The sequence below is a fragment of the Crocodylus siamensis genome, chromosome 2, assembly GCF_052110815.1.
Source record: "Crocodylus siamensis isolate JL-2025a chromosome 2, ASM5211081v1, whole genome shotgun sequence".
NCBI classification, from domain to species: domain Eukaryota; kingdom Metazoa; phylum Chordata; order Crocodylia; family Crocodylidae; genus Crocodylus; species Crocodylus siamensis.
In genome coordinates this window covers 284,643,579-284,664,614 of record NC_143396.1, presented here as the reverse complement: position 1 = coordinate 284,664,614, position 21,036 = coordinate 284,643,579, and positions in this window count along the sequence as shown.

The window sequence follows — 21,036 nt, the reverse complement described above, 5'->3', positions numbered from 1 at the left end:
TAAATAACTTTATTTAGTTCCTCTGTTTCTCAACCCCAATGTCATTATTCTTCCACTGCTTGTAAAACATAGTCCTTTTTTAAAAAAAAAGAAAAATAGTTGCACTCATTAATATTATTTCAATTCAGACGGTGACACTGGAAAAAAGAACACTTTTATTTTTCTTATAAAACACAGAATCAACCTCCAAACAAAGTTCACAGTGGGGAAAAGAAACCTAGAACTTCCCACAAAGAGGACGGGGGAATTTATGGATCAGGGAAAAAGATTATCCTTTTCATGAATGGCCTCACTTTGCCCTCTATTGCAATCTCTTGTGATGCATGGGTTAGTCTACAAGAAGCCCCCTTCTCCATGCACTTGTAGACTGTCTTCCTACTTCTTCGTTCACTAGTTGTGTATATCTACAGGTCTCAGTGGGTGCATTTGCATGTGCGCGCTACTGTAGTTGGCTAATTAGCTCCGAATAAAGCATCAGTCTACACGTGCTGCTAATAGGGTGCAGCAAACTAATTAACTCTGCTGTAGGCTAGTGCTGTTGGGGACAGTACTATCTTACAGCAGAGTATTTACTGAGCCAAAATGCACATGTAGACAGTGACTGGGGGCATAAATTGCACCTGGTTAGCCCAGCCAGCCTGGGGCCTGCTTCTGGACCTGCTTCTGCATTTAAGGTCCTGAAACAATACTTTCTAAAGCCATCTTCATGGGATTGTATTTCATTGAAAGTAAGCTGTAGGAAGTAAGGAATTCAATAAAAACAAAATGAATGCATATATGTATACATGTGTGCATGTATCTCAAATGCTCCTTATTTGATAGGGCTGTGCAAAACGGCACTGGTCCCTTTCGACTTGTGTTTTGACAGTTTGATGGAACACCGTTTCATTTCAAATTTTTAGATTTGAAACTGCTGTTCCATTCTGTTTTGTCGAAACAGTTTTGTGGTTTCAACTCTGTTTTGACGTTTCACCCATAGGCTATAATGGGGAAGCTCAAAAAAGCCTATAACTTTGTCATTTCTGGCCTGATTTGAACGAAACTTGCAAGAATGGTAGCCCCTTCTGAGGGCATGAAGCCTGCTACGTTCCAAGGAGATAGGTGTAGGGGTTTCAGGGAAACTGCACCTCAAAATCTTGAAAGCAAAGTACTCATGTCACGTGTACGTGTTAAGCCACAGCGGCGTCAAAACTGCAGGCATGCTAGCCCCTGCAGAGGCAACAAAGCCTGCCAGGTTTCAAGGAGACAGGTGCAGAGGTTGGAGGGAAACTCCAGCTCAAAGCTGTGGACAAGCAAAACTCGTGATATAGGTGACACTGTGTATGTTAAGGTGCAGCAGGGTGAAAGCTGCAGGCCTGCTAGCCCCTGCTGCGGCCACGAAGCCTGCCAGCTGTCAGGGAGATCGGTACAGGGGTTCTGGGTTCTGGGGCCTGTACCTCTGGCTGGTGACAGGCAAAACTCGTGACATGGGTGGGTGACACTGTGTGTGTATTAAGGTGCACCCTCACTCAACTGACACCAAGGCAGGGCAGTTCAAACAATGCTGCCTTTTATGCAGTTTTTCCATCCCTCCCCCAGAGCACTGGGATTGGAAGGGACCTCAGGGAAGGGTGACAGTCACTGGCCAGCTGCGCAGTGGCAGTCTGAGAGCACTCCTTCCCCTGCTTCCCCCTCCTCTTCCTCCCTCTCCTTACTTCAGTTTCTGTTTCCCTGCAGGCAAGCCCAGCTTGAGCTTCAAAATTCAAAATGTTTCGAAAATTTCTTAATTTGATACTACTGCTCTCGTTTCATTTCAGTCTCTGTTTCGTTTTGATTTTCCCGTTTCGAAATGAGTCGAAACAGCGTCGGAACGAAACTGCCGGTGAAATTTTGCACAGCCCTATTCAGTATCTGATTGGAGATCACAGAGCAGGGCATGAGTTGTCCAAATGGTAGGCTTTGTACTTCTAAAATGTGTTTCGAGAAAGGGGGTCTTTCAAGAAAGGGCAAAAAATGTGATCTGTACAAATGCCCTTAGATCTAACATTGGGCTCTACAGGTAATTGAAAAAAATGCCATAACTGCTTTAACAAGAGAAATCACAAGAGGGCAGTGTTACACAGCGTTCTGGTGTGCAAAATCTGAAACATGTTGACGTATCTTTATAAACTGAGCTTATTTTTTACCAGAATGCTACTCAAATCATTGTCAGCATTCTGCTCAGACAGGAAACTGTGGGAAGATGAGGCAAGGACGTGTTGGTGTCATGATCAATACCACAGGAAACCTGCCATCGTCAGTTTGGTGGCTGTATTAAAACCACCGAATGCAAATGAAATGAAAAATACAAGATGTTTGGCAGGGCTAGTAAAACTAGTATTCTGCGAAGGGTGAGTTCGCCGGCACATTGTTTATTCCTTTGCTTTTTTTTTTATACCTGATTCCATGGGAACCAAAGATGGATATTTTTAGCCTTATTGGTGTCTGATATTTCCAGTTGCAGGAAACGCTTGTGGTTCTCAAGAAGGGGCAAGAGGTGTAGTCCATAAAACCTGACAACCCAGTGGAGACTGCTGCTGCTGATACCTAGGTCTTGTACCGTACAGCAGACAACCTCTCTCTTTTACTAGATTAACATTCCTGCCTGACATCACTTCTCCCTTGTAAAATGCACTGCTACTAGCTTCTTCCACTCTCCCAGGCTACACCAGCCCCCTCTGAGTTAGTAGATGCTGAAGAAGGAAAGTAAGGATGCTCCTGGGGTTTCTGTTGTATTTGGGCCTTATGTAAGCTTTCAGCCGTAGTCAGAATGCATTTTGTAATGAATCTGTTCTGTTAAAAACTAACTTTACTAGACAAGAACGCCACTATGATTTGCAGCCAGCCTGTAGCCATGATCAGGAGAAAGATGAGTGATCCGATTAAAAATGACACATACTTCATGTGAAGAACCAGGAACAGCTCTTCTTATTCATCCGCTTTATCAACAAGCAATAGGGAAGGAGAAAAAAGAAACGTGGAGAAGATGTACGTGAAAAATCAATAGTGTGTTGTGAAGTAAAAGTAGGTGGCTAAGACCTCAGCTAATATAATGAAGCCAATTATTGACACAGTATGAAAATGCAGTATGAATAATTCACATTCAGCTTTTTCATCCACCTGTTTTCTTGTTACCTCATGGCTTGGTGTACTCAGTATTGCATAAGGAGGGACTTTAACTAGAGCAAGTTAATGCCTTAATCTTCTCACAATAACTAACACCCACACCCGCTTACACAGCTTTGTTTCATCATGTGAAACAGACATGTCCACATGAAATGCATCAGATACAAATACAAACTTTGTTCACATGAAGCCAATTAATAGTTCCCAAATGAGTTCAGCCGTGTTAATCAGCGTGCTTTTACAATTCTAAAGCAAAAGAAAATGCATTTGAAACAATTTAAAATCTTTTAAATCTCTGCACCCTTTACGTTAATTTGCTGAAAAGGGTACAAGAGACAATATGTTCCTCACCTACAAACACAGTGTACATTTAAAATCTCCTACTTTATAGAAATGACTCTCTGGTGGAATTTGCAAAAGGATGCACTATGGGCCTAGTTTTGGTCTCCTTAAATTAAATGGTAAACCTGCCCGTTACATCAGTGGCAACAGAGAAGCCAACAGTCAAGGCCTTTGAAAAACTTGTTGTCCATCTGCACAAACCTGTTTAAAATAAGATTTAGCACAGTCAGCTATTAAACAAAGGACAGTATACTCTTTAAAATCTCTTGCTGGCTGCTTGTTTCATTGAGCTGATGGGCAATTTAGTGCCTGGAGTTCAAGGAACTTGCACATAATCTTATTTACACTGCAGCAATATATTAAGCTGTTGTAGTCAACTGTGAATTTCATATTCTAGATGGGTATATTTCATACAAAGCTCTATTGTAAATTTAGGTACAGAAAACATCAGCTTAGTCTTACTGTAACCTACACTTCTTTTGCAGGAAAATGAGTTCAGAGATAGGAGAATGCTACAGAATTGGTACTTATACTAAACATTACAGACTTAAGCAAATGATCGTTAATGCTTGTCTAGACATGTGAGGCTGATGCCGCTCCAATGAGATTTTCCCATGTAACATTTGGTGGCATAATTGGTTCTATATCTACTTCCCTTCATACTTCCAAGTGTCATGTCGAGACTGAGCACATGTCCAGATCACTGCTGTGCTCATGCTATTCTCCACTAAAAAAATGACCTGTAGGGGCCTGTTGCAGCAGAACATCTATTGGAGCAGTCCTAAAACTGGTTTAATTAATGCCAGGGGCTAGGTAGTGCCTTGCTTGATCCAGTAGAGGCATAAAGTATCCTCTCCCACAGCTGCGGCAAGCAGAGAATTGCTGTTTTGTATCTTTATTATACTACTTAATAAGAGCTACCCCTTTGACTCAAACCATTACTATCATTGTTTTCTTCAGTCAGAAGGAAGTGAGGGACCATGTTTTCTTACATGCATGTGCAGTCCCAAGCAAAAACTAAATAACTGTGCACATTTAAATTTGCAGCTTTAAAGTTGCTTGATGTGCTGCTCCGCGGATTTGTGAAATCCTGACTTTGTAATTGTCTAGGCTTTACATTCAGGCACTGTGTAGATAAAAGATACCTGGATACAGCCACTCCAACAGGCCTCTGGCAATCAGGCAACTTCAAACGCTGTCATTTTTTGTTTTATTACTGTGCATGTATAAACATATTTTTAATCATTAAGGCCAATACATAAACTACATCTGGAATAGCTCCCATACTGAAGGTTACATGTGGACTTAAGCATATCAGAGCCTTATAACACTGGTGATTCTATTCCCTTAAATAGGACAAAATCCTGATTCTGTTGAACCAATAGCCCAATGTCTATTGACTTCAATGGAACAAAAATGTGATCCATATCATCTAAACATTATTGAGGCCTAACTGTATCATGTGATATCTGAAGATTTAATAACTGCGAGCAGTAGTGGCTCCAGGATGGTGAAAAAAAGGATGTGGCAGCTGCAAGGCGTTCACTATGCACATCCAACTGCCAAGACTGGAGCTGTTGGCAATAAAGGGAGTGCAACTGCACCACCACACCCCCAGGGACCTGCCTCCATCATCAGTATTTCCTTGCATAACAGAAGTCCCCTGTTCCTTAATGCAGAAAGTTGCTGTTCAGTTAACTAGGAAATGGTTAGAAATGGTTACAGGATATTTAATACTTAAAAAAAATTCCTTTGGTTCAAACCCAAGGCTGAAAGTATACAGCAGGGGTGTCAAACTTATTTATCTCTTTGAGTTGAATCTGGACCATGGGGCTTCTCACAGGCCAGATACAGAATGTGGGGCTTCCCATGGGCTGGACAACCTGTGCGGGGCAGCATTAATCAATGCATTTCAGAGCTGCCGTTTCAGCCTGGTTTTGGAACCCAGGGAGTTAATGCTGGCACTGCTCAACCCCTCCTTTTTTCCTGCCACAGATCTTAGTTGCCAGGAATGATTTTGATGGCAGGTGGTGGGGGGCGGAGAAGCAAGCAGCATTAACTCCCTGGGTTTCAGCACTGCACTGAGCAGCAGCTCTGGTAGCCAGAGGGATTAACAGTGCCATTGCTGCAGCTGTTGCAGTGATGAGCCCCATGGGCTGATTCCAGCCCATGGAGGTGGGTGGTTCAGCCTGCAAGAAGCCCCACAGGCTGCATGACCCATCTCCATGGGTTGGATCTAGCCTGTGGTTTATATGTGAGACACCCCGGTATATAGCAAGAAAAGCTGATTTTTAAATGATCAAAGATGAATGACAAAGAGTAGTTATGATAAAAGTAACCTTGCAACTATATCGTTGTTATTATGCTCAGCAAATTTAAGAGTATAGTTTTCCTAGTGCTTAATGTATAAGAAATATTTTACTGAAAACTTTTGCTACCTGACAGTATGACTTTACTCAAAGGAGATTTAGTAAGATCCTTAACAACGCATAAAAACACTTTTGCATTTTGTATATGCAGTCTGGTGCCTTTACATGGCTCTTGAAAAGACCTTAGAAATCAAGTCTCAGTTTAAAGCCCATTGAATTAACTGGCAAACACATCTGAAATGACTGGAATAAGCCGTATCTTTTTAAAGCTACAATCTTTTTATTGTTAACAGCTTCCAATCTGCAGTGAACTTTAATGGAGAAATATGTTTCTGTCATCAAATGGTTTGCTCTTTTGAATCTCTTTCCACTTCTTATTTTCTTCCATATATGCACCTATTATTCTTCAAGGATTTCCTGAGTGCTGTGCACAAAAGGTCATATAAAAATTGAATTAAACATTACTAGTCAAGCAGAGGCTATATATATTCATACAGGAAGTGTCCACCCACAGTTTGCCACTATGATATCAGTTCTGTTGTGTAAGATATTCAGCAACAGAAGAAGATGGGGAAGTAACCAAAACTCTCATTTTTTCTCTTGGGCTGGGGAGTCCTTTATTTAAAAAAAAAAAAAGTAGATCTTGCTTTCCATTCTGGAGAGAAGAGAAGATGAGCAAGAGCATAAAAAACACTGCTGCTTTTAGACTTTTCAGTATTCACATTGACACATATATATTTGGAGATATTTGGACGCAAATATCTGTTTATTTAAATTACTCTTGGGCTCATATTTTCCAGTAATTTATATTCAATATCATAGATACAGCTGACATGATTTTTTGCCTGTTTAAATAACAAACCCATTATACAGCTGGAAACAGAACATAGGAAGACACTATAAATCTTGTAAGACATAACTTGTTAATTGTACAGTTGAATATAGCAGTCAGATATTTGAAATGATCCCATCCTACAAGGAACCTAGAGCTTCCTGCATTCAAATTCCTAACTAGAACTGCTGGCACAGTCTGCGTATGGTACTGAAAGCAAATCAAGCAATGATTTGTCTGCCTAGTGTCAAAGCAGACACTGTAAAAAGAAAGGATGTTTGTGGGACAGAGTAGAAAGTTCTGTACAGTAGCCTAAGCACTACAAGAGATGGTATGAGATTCAGGGAAATGATCATCAAAACACAGTTTACATCACTTCAATATAATAATCAATCTGGATTAGGCACAAGTGTTAATTGTTTTCTGGTGTAGACGTAAAGGCAAGCCGAAGTGCTTTGAACTAAAATCAATGGATTACATTTCTTAATGTGCACTCACATAATGTTTTAGAACTGAATGATAATTTCTCCTTTAAGAAGAAATGCTAGGATTCTGAAAGAAAGAGGAATATTCAGAGACTACCAAATCACATAGTCCATGACCTGTCTGTCTCACCCAAGTCATGCTGCTGAAGTATCCTTGATTATTACCTAAAAGGAGCATGGTGAATAAATCATAATGAGTTATTGATGGGATGAATCTTGCATCACTTTCTGTTCATAAATGTAGTAATTGACTTACATTTGTTCATTATTCAGACTTGTTTGCAAAATCATCTCTGTGCCTAATTTCTTGTCTGTCACTCATTCACATACAGTCAGGGCAAGAACTTAGTATTAGAAATTACATATTCAAGATATTTGTTTGGACTCGGAGGTTTCTGTTTCCCTGATTGAACCTTCAGTCCTGAGCTAGAGGTGAACACTTGTGTTACTGAACTCAGAATGTATGTTCTGCATTTTTCCCCAAACACAAACATCAGTTCAGTGTTTCTACAGATCCTCTAGGCAGAAAATGCACTAACTAGAATATCTGTGGAAAGTGAATACAAAAGAAGCACAGATAAAATGAACTTGTTTAAAAAAAGTTATTGAAAAACGCACCTGTGGAGACAATCCCTTAGCAAGCCTCACATAGGGAAAAAAAAGGTGAAATTGAAATCTGTTCAAGAAGTAAAGTCACCATGTTTGTATTGGGTATTTTCTAGTGTGCCTTAAACCGGCTGAAACTTTACAAGAAACATGAGAAGAGTAACAAGATAATGCTGGGTGATAATACAGCAATGTTTGTAATAGAAACACCACAGCTAGATTCTGACTATAGCCCTGGGGTCAGTGTTGAGTAAACTGCTCCAAGTGGAAATAGTCCCCGAGACCCTGTGTGTGTCAGAGCCAGGCTTCTCCTGAGTTACATCTCCTCTCCTTCTTCCTCTTCCTTGCCAAAGGGTAGTGATTTACAGCTGTCTGACAGTATATTAGTACTGTAACTGCCCATGCAGACTCAATCACTGTGGCCAGCGAGTGTTATCTCTGGAGCTTTAGTTCTGTTTACTTCCTACCCACTGGAGCCCAGTCTCACCTGCAGCAGGAACAAACAGGTGACTAGCTCTGATGGCCAGACCCCAGATCCAGCCCACACACGGGTAAGAGGGGTCCTTACACCCTTTGCATAAGTGCAGTGTTCAATTGTCAGTCTGACCTGTGTTATTCTGAAAAGAAACACTAGCCAAATTCCTAGGTATTTAACACTTATGTGGAGATTCAGGCTTTCCAATGAATGTTTCAGATGTTATCGCTAAAGCTGCAATATCTACCCCTGCAAAGAAATCACTTACTGGCAGGTTTGCGGAAGTTCTAGAGAGGCAGTGATTGGTAGCCAATATCATGACGACACTTTCAAGAGTGTTTCCTAGCTGAAATGATGTGGAGACTTTGTTGGTCTCCTCTACACCAGTGCAAAAATTCTTGCAAAATGTTCTGGAAAATTTATTAAAGGTCTATCATTTTTACTAAGCTCAGCAAAAGAAGACAAGATACCAGGGTATTAAATACATGATAAAAAACCTAGGAGCACATTAAAAATGCCTGTCCTGTAATAAACAATGATTAATACAGTGAACACAGACTGCAGCATTTACTTTTACCATAGACATTTGCTTTACTCTCTATACGCTGAATAGTAAGTTTGGTTACCTGGTGTGCTCAGTGTCTAGGAAAACATGCAGGGGGGTGCCTTATCTCTGTTTGGAGCAGTGCCTGAGTAGGATGCAAAATGACTTTCTTACGGTAGGCCCTGAACCTGAAATTGATACAGACCCCTGAAGTTAACAGTGTCAGCTGAGGTGCAGAACTACTCCTGAATGGGACTTATGGAAAGATTGGGCTCTTCTGGTGCTTACACATGACACATATACTGTACAGTAAATGGATTTCTCTATGGAGCAGAAGTGTTGCGAACACAACACACAACCCTCTCACATAATAAATCCAGGGAGAAGTTAACCCGTGGAGAAAAATGTGTATTATTATAATTTTACTAGGTGGGAAGGTTACTCTGTTGGGTGTCTCCTACATTCCCTCCAGTACTCAATGTCATGGGGGAGCTGCCTGCACAGTGCACCTACTGCAGACTAATGTAGCCACATGTCCACACCTGACTGTACACTTACTACAGAGTAAAATCCCGGTATATTTCTTGGTAGTAATTGTGCCATGTGTCTGTGTCTTTAGTTATTCTCTGTCGTTGCCAGATATTTCAAAAATGGTTTGAGCCCTTGCGAGCACCAGCCAATGAGGCTTTGTGTGTAGGGGTCCTCATGAATGCCAAGAAGAGGTTGTCTCCGTAGTACAGAATAATGTATGAAATTGTTGTGATGAGCTTCTGCAAGCATCCCAGTTACAGAAAAGGATCTGTGCAGGCACAAAGAGTCCTACAGGCCTCTAGAATTCAGTGACAGAGAAGATCCATTGTTTTAGCTCTTGCCAATGAGCATGTTCACTGTTTGCTGGGGCCCAGCTGGTTGGGGGTGGCGAAGGTGTCTCTAAAGAATCCCCTGACCAGCTCTATTCACTGGTAAACAGCTGGAACAGTCTCTGGTGCTAAGGGGCTACTTGAACTTCTGTCAATTTATACTGGTCCTGTAGGAGCCCTTATGTGGCCCTGGATCAGCCTGAGTACAGTACAATCTGACCTCCTCCTTGATATATTCCTGCCATGCTTCCAAAGCCACCACTGTCACATTAAAGCAGCATCAAGGACTGTGACTGAGTGCAATATCTAGCCTAAAGAACTTCAAAATCTGACCCCAAATCCCCTTCCCTCTACATTGCTAGCTTTTACTTTTTGGATTTACGTAAGATCACTCTTTCAACCCCTTCCAGCCCAGAGAAAGTTGTCAGCTTTGACATTCAGTCCCCCTTGAAGCCTGCCAGAATCCAAGCCTGGACATCTTCTAGAAGTGCTGTGAGACCTACTAGGATATGTTCTCTAAGCCAGCGACATCTCCCTATTTCCAGGCTTGGCCTGGCTTTGTCTTTTTGGTGGCAGTTGTGGACTCAGCACAGAAGTAATGTAGATAAGCCATTACAAGTGCCTTCTGAAACCACCTAAATGACTTTGAAATCACCTACTTTTCATGAATATTATCTAAACCAGCCTGGACTGGGGCTGTTCATAGAAATACAAGAGGTTGTTATCTGCTCAGAATCCTCCGCCCTCCCCAAAGCCCATCTCTCCGTCTCTGAATTCCTCCAACCTAACTGGTTGTATCAGGGTAAAAAACAAAGCACCAGAAGAGTCCAGATTTAGGAATACCTATCTGTTTCCATCTCAATGTGAGTATTTCACATTTAAAACCAGAAAAATAGAAGTGACCTCGTTTTCCTCCTCCTTCACACATTAAAAAAAAATAAACCCTCAAGCACAAATCAATTTATATTCCTGTGGAGGACGCGTTTAATCCCACTCATTTAGACTGGCCTTGGCCTATGTCTTTCTGCCTTTTAAAACAATCCACATCAACACCTTTGCCTCCAACTTCAGTTTCTAGGGCTTCCACTTCCACCCGAGACCTAACAAGAAAACAAGAGGTAGATGGGCAAGTGGTTTGTGGACTTGCTTAGAAAGCTCCCAAGGTGCTTGGGCACATCCAAAGACATTGTGAAAGACATGTCATAATACCTGCCTCCTTATAATACCTCACAGGCACACGGGAAGGATTCAGTAGCTATCGTTTCTGCAGTGTTTTAAAGATGCAACATGGTGCACAGTTGGGTATTCTGACTGAAGGGTGGCACTCAGCTGAGGAGAATTGGAGAAAGACACCTTTCCCTCAGAGTGGGAAATCTTTACAGTTAAGAGAAAGGTCCTGGTTTCCCATTAGGGTTGTGCGAAGTGAGCCATATTTGATTCGGATTCAGGTTTGGCCCAATTTGGGGGACAGTGATTCGATTCACTGATTCGGATCACTGTCCAAATTCGATTCGGCCGAATCTGAAGATCGGATTGTGATTCGGAGAATCAGTGATTTGGCCATAGACACAGCTTTATGTGTTTTTTCTACGTACCTCAAGGTATGTAGAAAAAACATAGAAAGCTGTGTCTATGGCCAAATCGTCAAATCTCTCCGAATCGAATTGGAGGCTTCCAATTCAATTTGGAAAGATTAAAAGGTCTCCTGATTCAATTTGGATTTGGATTTGGATTTGGCCGCCTAATTGGACCGAATCTCCTCTGAATTGAATCAGCAACCAAAGCTTCGCACAGCCCTACTTCCCATGGCTTTTTAAGTGTATTTTAAAACTGAACATAAATTATTGGAGTTCATAAGAAATGTATTGCTCAAAGAAGGGCTGTAGGCTTCCTGTTGCATAGGCGCTCATACCCCTCACTTGCCAGGCCCTTTACAGTCCTCTTTTGTCTTTCAACATCATGCTCTTTGTCTTCATGCCTTTAAGGCTCTACATAGCCCTTCACCGTCTAGGCTCATATGACCCTTCATGCTCCACATTGTTCTTAACTGTCTGCCTCCCCAGCTGCTCCTGTAGCCCCTATTCCCTCCCAGAAGAAAGTCCACTACTATAGCCTTCTGTGCCCAGTGTGGTCTGTATGGGTACAGGGCCCCCTGACTGCATGGGCTATGCCAGTGGGTATAGTTACAGGATTGCAGCTTCTATCTCCTCTCACTCCTGACTTTATATCCTCTTTCGCACTCCTGTGCTTGTGCATGGGACAAAATCTCTCTTTCTTTCTGACCTGCCATCTCCTTCTCTTTTCAATCTCTCCCATAAGATGACTTCTTAAACAGAGCTGCAACTCTCTGAGGTCCCCCAACTGTTTCCTGATAGCTTCACAAGGGAATTTTGATTTTCAATTTTGCATTTTGAAAAACGACCAAAATTTAAGAAAAGAATCAGATAATCCCCAAATTAAAACATATCATTTTCAGTGGAACAGAACCTTTCAGCGACCTAAAGTGATTTTTTTTGTTTTGTTTTGATCAAAAAGGGAAGATCCTCCCCCACCCAACACTTTGGGGTTTTTTTGCTTCAAGAGCCAAATTGAAAGCTTTGTTATTTCTTCAGCTCTAGCATTGATGTCTATTCTTATAGAATCCTCACTGGAAAGTGAATGCCTCATACAGTCCTGAAGTCTGCTAAACTATTTTCTGGTACTCTGTTCTGATTAGAGGACCATCCAGTTTGCTTTGTAAACCCCCATAAAGCCAACATTAGGAAATGAAAAGACTAGCTGAAGTAATATTACCATTTCCTTTGTAGTAGGTTATCGTTGAGATTATTTTATTTGCATCTGTGCTTCTGCTAGATAGAATCAGCATATAATACTGGATACTGTGGGAATGAAAATTATGGAAGGGAAAGGAATACAGATAGGCAGTGTCCTGTTTTTAGTGGAAGCTATTTAAAATCTCTCAATAAAAGAATGTTTAAAAAATGAACCAGATGACAGATAGTCATTAGTCATGCCATTTTCCTATTACCTTGCAAAGACTATCTTCTTATTTATAATGTAGTGGTACAGAGGGGCATCACTGAGATTGAGGTCCCTCTGTGTGAGGCACTGTACAGTGTCACAGAAGAGGCCCTGAAGGCTTTGCAATCCAAAGAGAGAAGGCAGAAAATAAGGGGCAGAAGGCACAGGGATACCAAAATGGGAAGCAGGTTGGCCAAATTCACTCAGCAGTAGCAGGACAGCACTGGAATTTGACCCAAGCTTGCTCACCTTAGTACTTTCTCCACTGGACTCTACAACTCCTATATATTAGAGTTTATTTCACTCTCACTGTAAGCATTTGAAGTCTGCGTACCACCAGCTCTCTGAAAAATACTTTGTCATGACTGAGTCATTAAATTTTGATCTCATGAGAGCAGGTTCACCCCCTTGGAAAAAGTAAGCAGAGTACTCTAAAGTCACCTATGGGCTAGGTCAGAGCTGAGAGAAGTGCTTGGCACATGTGGTGCAAATTGGCTGTAGGCAAAAACACTGGGATAAAAATATTTAAGCAGCACAAAAGCCAGAAACAAATATACTGAATAAAACAATCCAGCTGAACTTTGCAGAACAATCAGCCTACTTGAAAAACCAGCAGGATGAAACTCAGTGTAGTTCTGGCCACCCCATGACTGGGAAGGGGGAAGTTGAACCAGGACAGGTAGCAAGCAGGACTACTACAAAGATCAGAGGAAAGGAAATGAAAGAACTTGGCTTGCTTAGCCTTGCAAAATGAGAGAGAATATAATTGCTCATGATGACATACCAGCGGGGGTGGGAGGTAAACACCACGGAGGGAGAAGAGCTATTTAAGCCAAAGGACAGTGTTGGCACAGGAACAAATGGGACACACTGGCCATGAATAAATTTAGATCACAAATGAGAAAGCTTCAGAGGAGCAAGGGACGTTCACAGAGATTTAAGTACCATGCAAGGCATGGAACAGCCCGCATGGGCACTCCCACTTCCCCCTTTAAAACCTTTAAGATGCTGCTTGATAAATATGTGAATGGGAATACATGGTGAAGTTGCTTGTGACTCCTGGGCATGAAACTTCATCACACATTTTTTTGGTCTTCTACTGTAGAGGCCTTCATTGGACTGTGCACAACTTTTTTTGACCAGTTCTAATCTTTCTTAATAATGATTCTGCTGGACAGAAGTTGCCTTCATTGACCGTAGGGCACTCCACTAGCTTTTATTGAGCTTGCAGAGATGTAATTGTGTGGCCCTGTAAAAGTAGTAAATAATTATGGTTACTGTGCACATGGAAGTTTAGACTTCAGCTTACTTGGTACCACAGTGTGTGTTTGGGGAGGGAGGAAAGAAGAGAGAGGATGGGAGGGGAGAGGGGAGTAGGGCTGGCAAAATATGTTTTATTTTTTCCACTCCGGTAGAATTTTGTGCAGGTGATTTCATGCTAAGCTGGGCAATATGTTTTAAACAATATAAATGCTGCTTTTCTTACCCAGGCGTATACAAAACTGTGGATGGTGTGATGTTGCAAAACAAGGTTATTAGAATTTGTTTGGCATGATCTATCAGTACTTTCAGTATTGATATCTAAAACCTAATTCTGCCCAGGCAGTAATGCAAATATTTCATCACAGAAGCCTGGAAGCAAAGATGATGTTGGAAACACACTTCTGGGGTGTAAGGAAATACAGCCTTATGATCTTGGCATAATTCTTAATAGAAGTCCCACCTACTAACAGCATATTAGATGGGTGAAAAGCAAATCTTGAGTCCATAGGATTCAGACGTTGACTGGCAAAACCTGGGGATGCACTATTAAAGCTCTTCAAAACAGCAGTGTTGCCCTTTGGACTTGTCTGCATTTTAGGTCTGCTGCTGGTACTGATATGCAGCAGAGCTCTGGTATAGACAAGAGGTAGGCTAGCAGAAGGGTTTTTTCCTGCTGCCAGAGTTACATCAGCTCCTCAAAGCAACACAAACTTAGCCAGCAGAAGTGTGTCCACACTGGGAGTTTTGTCAGCATAGCTTTGTCCTTTACGGAGTATGAACTTTTCATATGCCATGTCTATTTAGCTATCGTGGCAGAACTTTCTAATATTTACACTAAGCCTTTCTCTGCTTTCCACCTGAATACTTTGCATATGTATGGAGAAAGAGTGTAAGTATCTTATTGATATCTATGTTGAAGATATTATGAGTCTTATACAATGAAATGTCAACTTTGCAAAAACTAAAAAAACAATTCTGACTAACTGTGTACTTCCAATCATCTAGATCAGTGGTTTTTAACCCGTGGTCCATGGACCCCTGGGGATCTGCAAACGTTATCTAAGGGGTCCACAAAAGATGACTATGATCAATCAAAAGTATGTGAATACTCACACTTACAATTCAAAGGGGTCTGCACCTCCATTTGAAACTTTTTAGGGGTCTACAAATGAAAAAAGGTGGAAAACCACTATCTAGATCTTGAACATTTACTTCTAGTTCACTCGATTCATGCTGGACTCTTGGATGGTGACTAAAACTTTAATAGCAATTGATGTGATCACACAAGAAACTTGGGAAAAGCCAAGGGCAGGTGTGGATATTAGAAATAACACTCTTGCAAATACTTCTGCAGCTAAGCATTCTAGTTTCTCATGGTCACAGGAACAGTGGATGAACATTAGTTATAATCAGGACACTATACAGTGGAGGGACACACATGATATATATGTGGCAACATAAAAAACCTCCATTATGTGACGGTGGCAAAATTCAAACAAATGAACATGTAGTAATGACTCCTCAGTATATTCCTACCCTAGAGGAATATTTCCTGTGCCATTTCTTTTGACCGATTATTGAAACTAAGTTAGACTATAGTTGCTGCTATTCTCCAGATGAGAGAGAGAGAATTGCCTAATACTGCCTTGGCTTTGCCCCTGTCGGTAATGGGCCCCTTCCAAACTCTTAGCATTAATGGCACTACACGTATCCTCTCCATCATTCTGTTTCCATGTTAATTAGTACATATGAAAATATATTTTGGTATGAATTCTTAGGACTATGTGGCAGGCTTGCCAGGCTATGCTATACTCTCCGGGCTTAGGAGACCACGAATGCAATTGGTGGGGCAAAACCCACCAATCAGAGACAGGCAGGGGAAGAGCCAGGAGGAGAGTCCACTCCCTCTCTACTCCACAGTGTGGGGGAGAAGTGGACTTAATTGGGAACTACAGTTGCAGCCCCCCTAATTGGTTCATTTACAATATGGGGGTGGAGCCCCAGAAGGGGATAGAGGCAGCTGTATGCCGAGCATGTGGTGCAGTCGGCGAGGGATGAAGATGGAGGAAGAGGTCCCAGGGCCCAGAAGAGCTGGGAGAGCTGCCCACGGGCGTATCCAGCTGCCGAGAAGAGCCCAAAAGATTCCGCCGCTGGACGGAAGCGGTGAGTGGCGCAGGCGTCACTGCACGGAGGGTCTGCAAGGGACCGGGACCCTGGGAGCCATAACAAGGTGGCTCGGGTCTTCAACCAAGTCATGAGGCCAGGCACGGGAGTCAGTGCTACTGTGGAATGAGTCATTGCGGACTGTAAGACCCAGGGGAAAGAGGGGCTGGGTGGTCTGGGACCCATTCCCTGCAGTGAGTCCAAAAGGGCCCCAGGAATGGAGCAGTTCCTGAGCGTGGGGAGCAGCATTCAGAGCGGCACAGTCCTGGGTATGCACAAGGCAGCCCAGGCCCACAACTCTCCCTTTCCTGGGTTTGAGGGAGGGAAGAAGGTGGCCTGATGTGGGACCTTGCATCTCACCCAGCATTTTGTATTTACAAAGACAGAAATGTGCTGGTAATTACTATCTGCATACAGTCCTTTAAGGCAGAGCTGTCCAACTTCTAAGCAGCTGGAGGCCACATGCCACACAGGCCATGCCAGCGGGGGCTGCAAACCCCAGCGGCCACATTAGTGTGAGCCACACCCTCACCCTGGTGCACCACACATGTACGTGACTCAGCCCTCCAACGCTGCACCACGTATGCACTTGAGCAGCCCCCACCTCAACTCCTTTGCTGCACCATGCTGCAGGCTGCCCCAGTGCCATGGGCTGCATTGCCTGCCCCTTGGGGTAGGAGCAGGATGCAGAAGCTGATGGAGTGAGGGGGGGGGCCACAGACCCCAGCTGCAGCAGAGAGGTGCCCTAGGGGGAAAGGGGCACACATTAAACCCTTGTGGGCCACCAGTTGGGCAGCCCTGCTTTAGGGCATGTCAACTTTTATAGGTGTAGTCAGTGAAGATGGAGAAACCACAGGCATGCAAACCATAAGCATGCAAGGCAAAACTAAACCTGGGGTATTCAATGTTTCTATAGTCTTCTAAAAGCAAAATGGTAAGCTGCTCCCTTGAAATACTGACCTCTGATAGCTGACGGCTGGGTACTATACAAAGCCTGCATTCAGGGCCCACCTGCACCCTGTCTTGATACATACACTCATTTCTTTCCACAAAAAAATTGGACCAGGTCTGCTGCTGCCTTCCCATTCAAATGCTTTGGTATCACCTTTTCTTGTTTGTTTTAGGTAGTAGCTTTTACTATGTGTATGTTCTGGAAAAGCCTTCAAGCGTGGAACATATTTGAGTACAGCCTGGCTATCATGTCTCTGCTCCAAATGCTCGGCATCTTCTCATCAATGCAATATTGGTTTCCATGGTTATTCACCCATCTTTCCTTTGCCCTTCAGCCTGTGAGACAAAACTTCAGAATCCTGTGAGAGAGGGGCTGGCCGAGGTTTATAATGACTGTTTCCTGGTTTCTGTTTTCAAGGATTTAGCCACTAACTTGAGTATTTATAATCATCTATTTTGCAAATTATTTTTGCAGTTTTAATCTATAGCTTTCTCTGTTAGTCAGTGCTGTTTTATTTCTTTACTCATGTCTTTAGTTTAATATTCCAGCTTCCTCATAAGCAACCTATTGTTTGCCCTATGCAGACAAGTCTTTAGAACACATCATTGAAGGAAGGATACTCCTTTAAAACCAAGTAAAGAAAAAGACTGTAACAAGGCAGCTTGGTTACCGGCAACAAGTCCTTACTAATAGACTCCAACAGGGTAGATGATTAAAAGTATTCTCATCTTCCTGACAAATAAGGGATCCTACAATCAGCTCATGTTAAAGACTGAAAACTTATGAGATGCATTAATCACCAACAGTTTGCTGGAAGATAAACAAAGTTCATCAAGCTTATCAAAAAGGGTTTTCTCACCACTTTGCCTGATGCTAGGGATTTCAATACTCTGGAAATGAATCATGGATTTCATCCTGTGTCAATATGTAATTCGAAATCTACCATGATTGTCATATATAGAAAGTGGCCTTGTCTTTACAGCTTTAGTGTATTAGGTTACAGGAGATTCTTTCTTTAAAGTCTTTCAAATTGAGGTCTGCATTTCTCAGGAGAGCTACTACTCCTACAACTAACGGAAAAAGGCTGCTTATTTTGGCAAAATAAATTAGTGCAAAACATTATTGCATCCTTTTAGAGGCAAGTAAAAATAATTAGATTTTCTACAGTGTTGAGTCCAGGATTGAAGACTAAATTACAGGTCTGTACTATTCTGTATTTGTAAAAGTGAAGAGACTTTCACTTCTAATTCAAAAGCCAATATATGTTTGTAACCTGGGTGTCCCCAAAATGAGTGTCCTCCCCCCATCAGTAGAAGGGGAAAGCCATCAGAGCACATGTGCTGGGGTGGAAACTGCAGTCACTCCCATCTATTGTGTCTAAATAGAGGAGGGACAGAAAGCAATGTCTTAACCAGGTACAAAATTTAATATAGAGATATATATATAAAGGTAGTGAACTAAAGTGAGAATTTACAGGTTATAAATACATATAACTATAACTATAAGCACTTCTGGTCCACTTCCCCCCCCCCCCTGCTCCTGTGGAATGCTCCCTGCGCCCCAGCATCTCAGCATTCACGAGCTGCCTGCTACCTCGGGGTATGTAGAAAAAACATTTAAAGCCATGTCCGTGTCCGAATTGCTGATTCTCTGAATCAGCATTGAATCTTCAGATTTGGATGTGGTCAAATCAAATCAGGGACAGTGATCCAAATCAACTAATTGAATCATTGTCCCTGATTTGGGCTGAATCCAAATCCAAATCTAATAGGGCCCCGTTTCACACACCCCTACCGAATACCCCTGGAAACAGGAAGGTTCAGCTTTGAATCTGGATCCAGTTTTCCATGCATGCCCATTACTTTGAGTGGGCTGTTACGAATCTGCTGTGCTCCCTAATGACTGTCAGTCACTTCCATGAATTTCTCAGTCCTTTATGCAGCACTTATCCAGACAGTGATCCCAAAGAGGGTCACGCTGATGTCCATCTTTCCTCTGGGAAAGAGTTGCTTGCCTTTCTGCAGGACCTTGCAGCTGTTTTGCACTCAGTGCGCTGTCTGCCTGAATGTAAGCTGAAGCTCTGATTTGCCACACAGCATCAAATCATTGCTCCGTCACATCTAGTCTCCTGCCTCTGGCTCTAGCCGGTGCTAGATGATTCAGAGCATCATGGCAACATGGGCTTATTCAAATGAAGGAGCTGAAATGGGATCAGAAGGAACTGAGCTACAGCACTGCCCTCAATGCAGACATTAAAAACTACTTGGGTGAGGCCTTTGCATAATCAGTGCTGCCACGACTTAGATCTCCTTTTTAAGAGAGCAATTGTTTTCTAGCAGGTTACAATGGCCTCTCTTTGTTAATTCAAGGGGCCTCTGCATAATCTGGTACTTAGCTGGGGAGTGCACCAGTAATAGAAGGCAGGTTAAGGGTAGGACAGGCACATAGCAGATCCAGGCACAAGATTTGCTGGGGGGCAAATAATGCCCTGGGCTAGGGACTGACATTACACACAAACTGGTTTAAATGATCAGAAACAGATGTTCTGTGCAGTTTGAAAATGGCTGAAACCAGTTTGAGACTTAACTGATTTGGATCAAACCGGTTTATGCAATGTCTGTCCTAGACCCCTTGCTGGTTTAAGATTAGCTAGACTCCCCCAACATCCCAGCATCCTCTCTGGGCTGGGTGGGACTCTTTGATCCACAGCAGAGATGGCTCCTCCCCTCTGCTCCCTGGCTGGAGCTCTGGCACAGATTGCAGCCTGCTCCCTCCCCTCCCCCTCACCATTCCCTGCTAAGCAGGAATTCACTCTTCCCCTCTGCCTTGCAGAGAGGTGTCTGTGTATTAGCTAGCAGACCATATGCTGGCGATGGTCTGTGCTGAGTCAACAAGTAGAATCAACAGGCAGAATCAAAAGGTAGCTGGTAATGTCCCTTCTTAATGGGGTGATAAACACTGAGTTGGGGGTGATAAACACTGTTATCAAGTCTCTGCTGGGCTAATCAGAGCATCCTTCCAGGGCCTGGCCATGCCCCCCATCAGCTCCATACTGTGGAAGGGAAGGGAGCCCCCCGGCCCCCCGGCTTCTAGCCTGAGCCATTGCAGGTATGTGCCTGCATATCTGAGTTGTCTGAACAGTTACAAAGTGATGTAGCTTAGCCAGGTAAGACTGACCTGCAAAGATTGAATCAATTCAGACTCAGGCTTTTTAAATGTCTGTCCCTAGTGATAGAGCTGACGATCTTCAACTCAGAGCTTACTTGGCAGGGGAAATACCATGACCGCTAAAGTGGTTTTCCTATTGGCAGGGGATAACTGCTTTTATGGCAAGGGGTAGTACCCAGGCAGAGGTAATGTACAGTTAATAGGGCTGTGGAAAATTTTGCCGTCTGTTTCGATTCAACACTGTTTCAACTCATTTCAAGCTCAAAACAGTGAAATCGAATCGAAACGAAGGGCTTCGAAACAAAACAAGGATAGTTGAAACATTTTGAAAGTTCTGAAACATTTCAAGTTTCGAAGCCAGCAGTGAGGTGGTGAGAGACAGGGGAGAACCAGGGCTGCACTGTCAGCACCAGCTGGGAGCACAACCCTGGCTCTTCCCGTCTCCCACTGCCGGGCTGTGGGAAGCCGATAACAGTGTAGGGGAAAGGAACTGAGCCCGGGCTGTAGCTGGGCTGACACCCCATCCCCAGTGAAATGTCGAAACAGCCTTTCTGTTTCAATGGAATGGAACAGAACAGCTGTTTTGTTTCGGAATGAAATTCGAAGCAGAATACTGTTTCGTTGAACCATTGAAACTGAAGACGAAACGGTGCCGTTTCACACAGCTCAAACAGTTAACTTCCCACTTTCATTTCCAGTGGGAAGATCTTGGCTGTACGCCCACTTTATGGAAATGGGAAACTCCTCCCTAGCTTGCTCCTGCACCCAAGTGAAAACTGGGGGGCATCTGAACCCCAAGCCTTGGGCACATA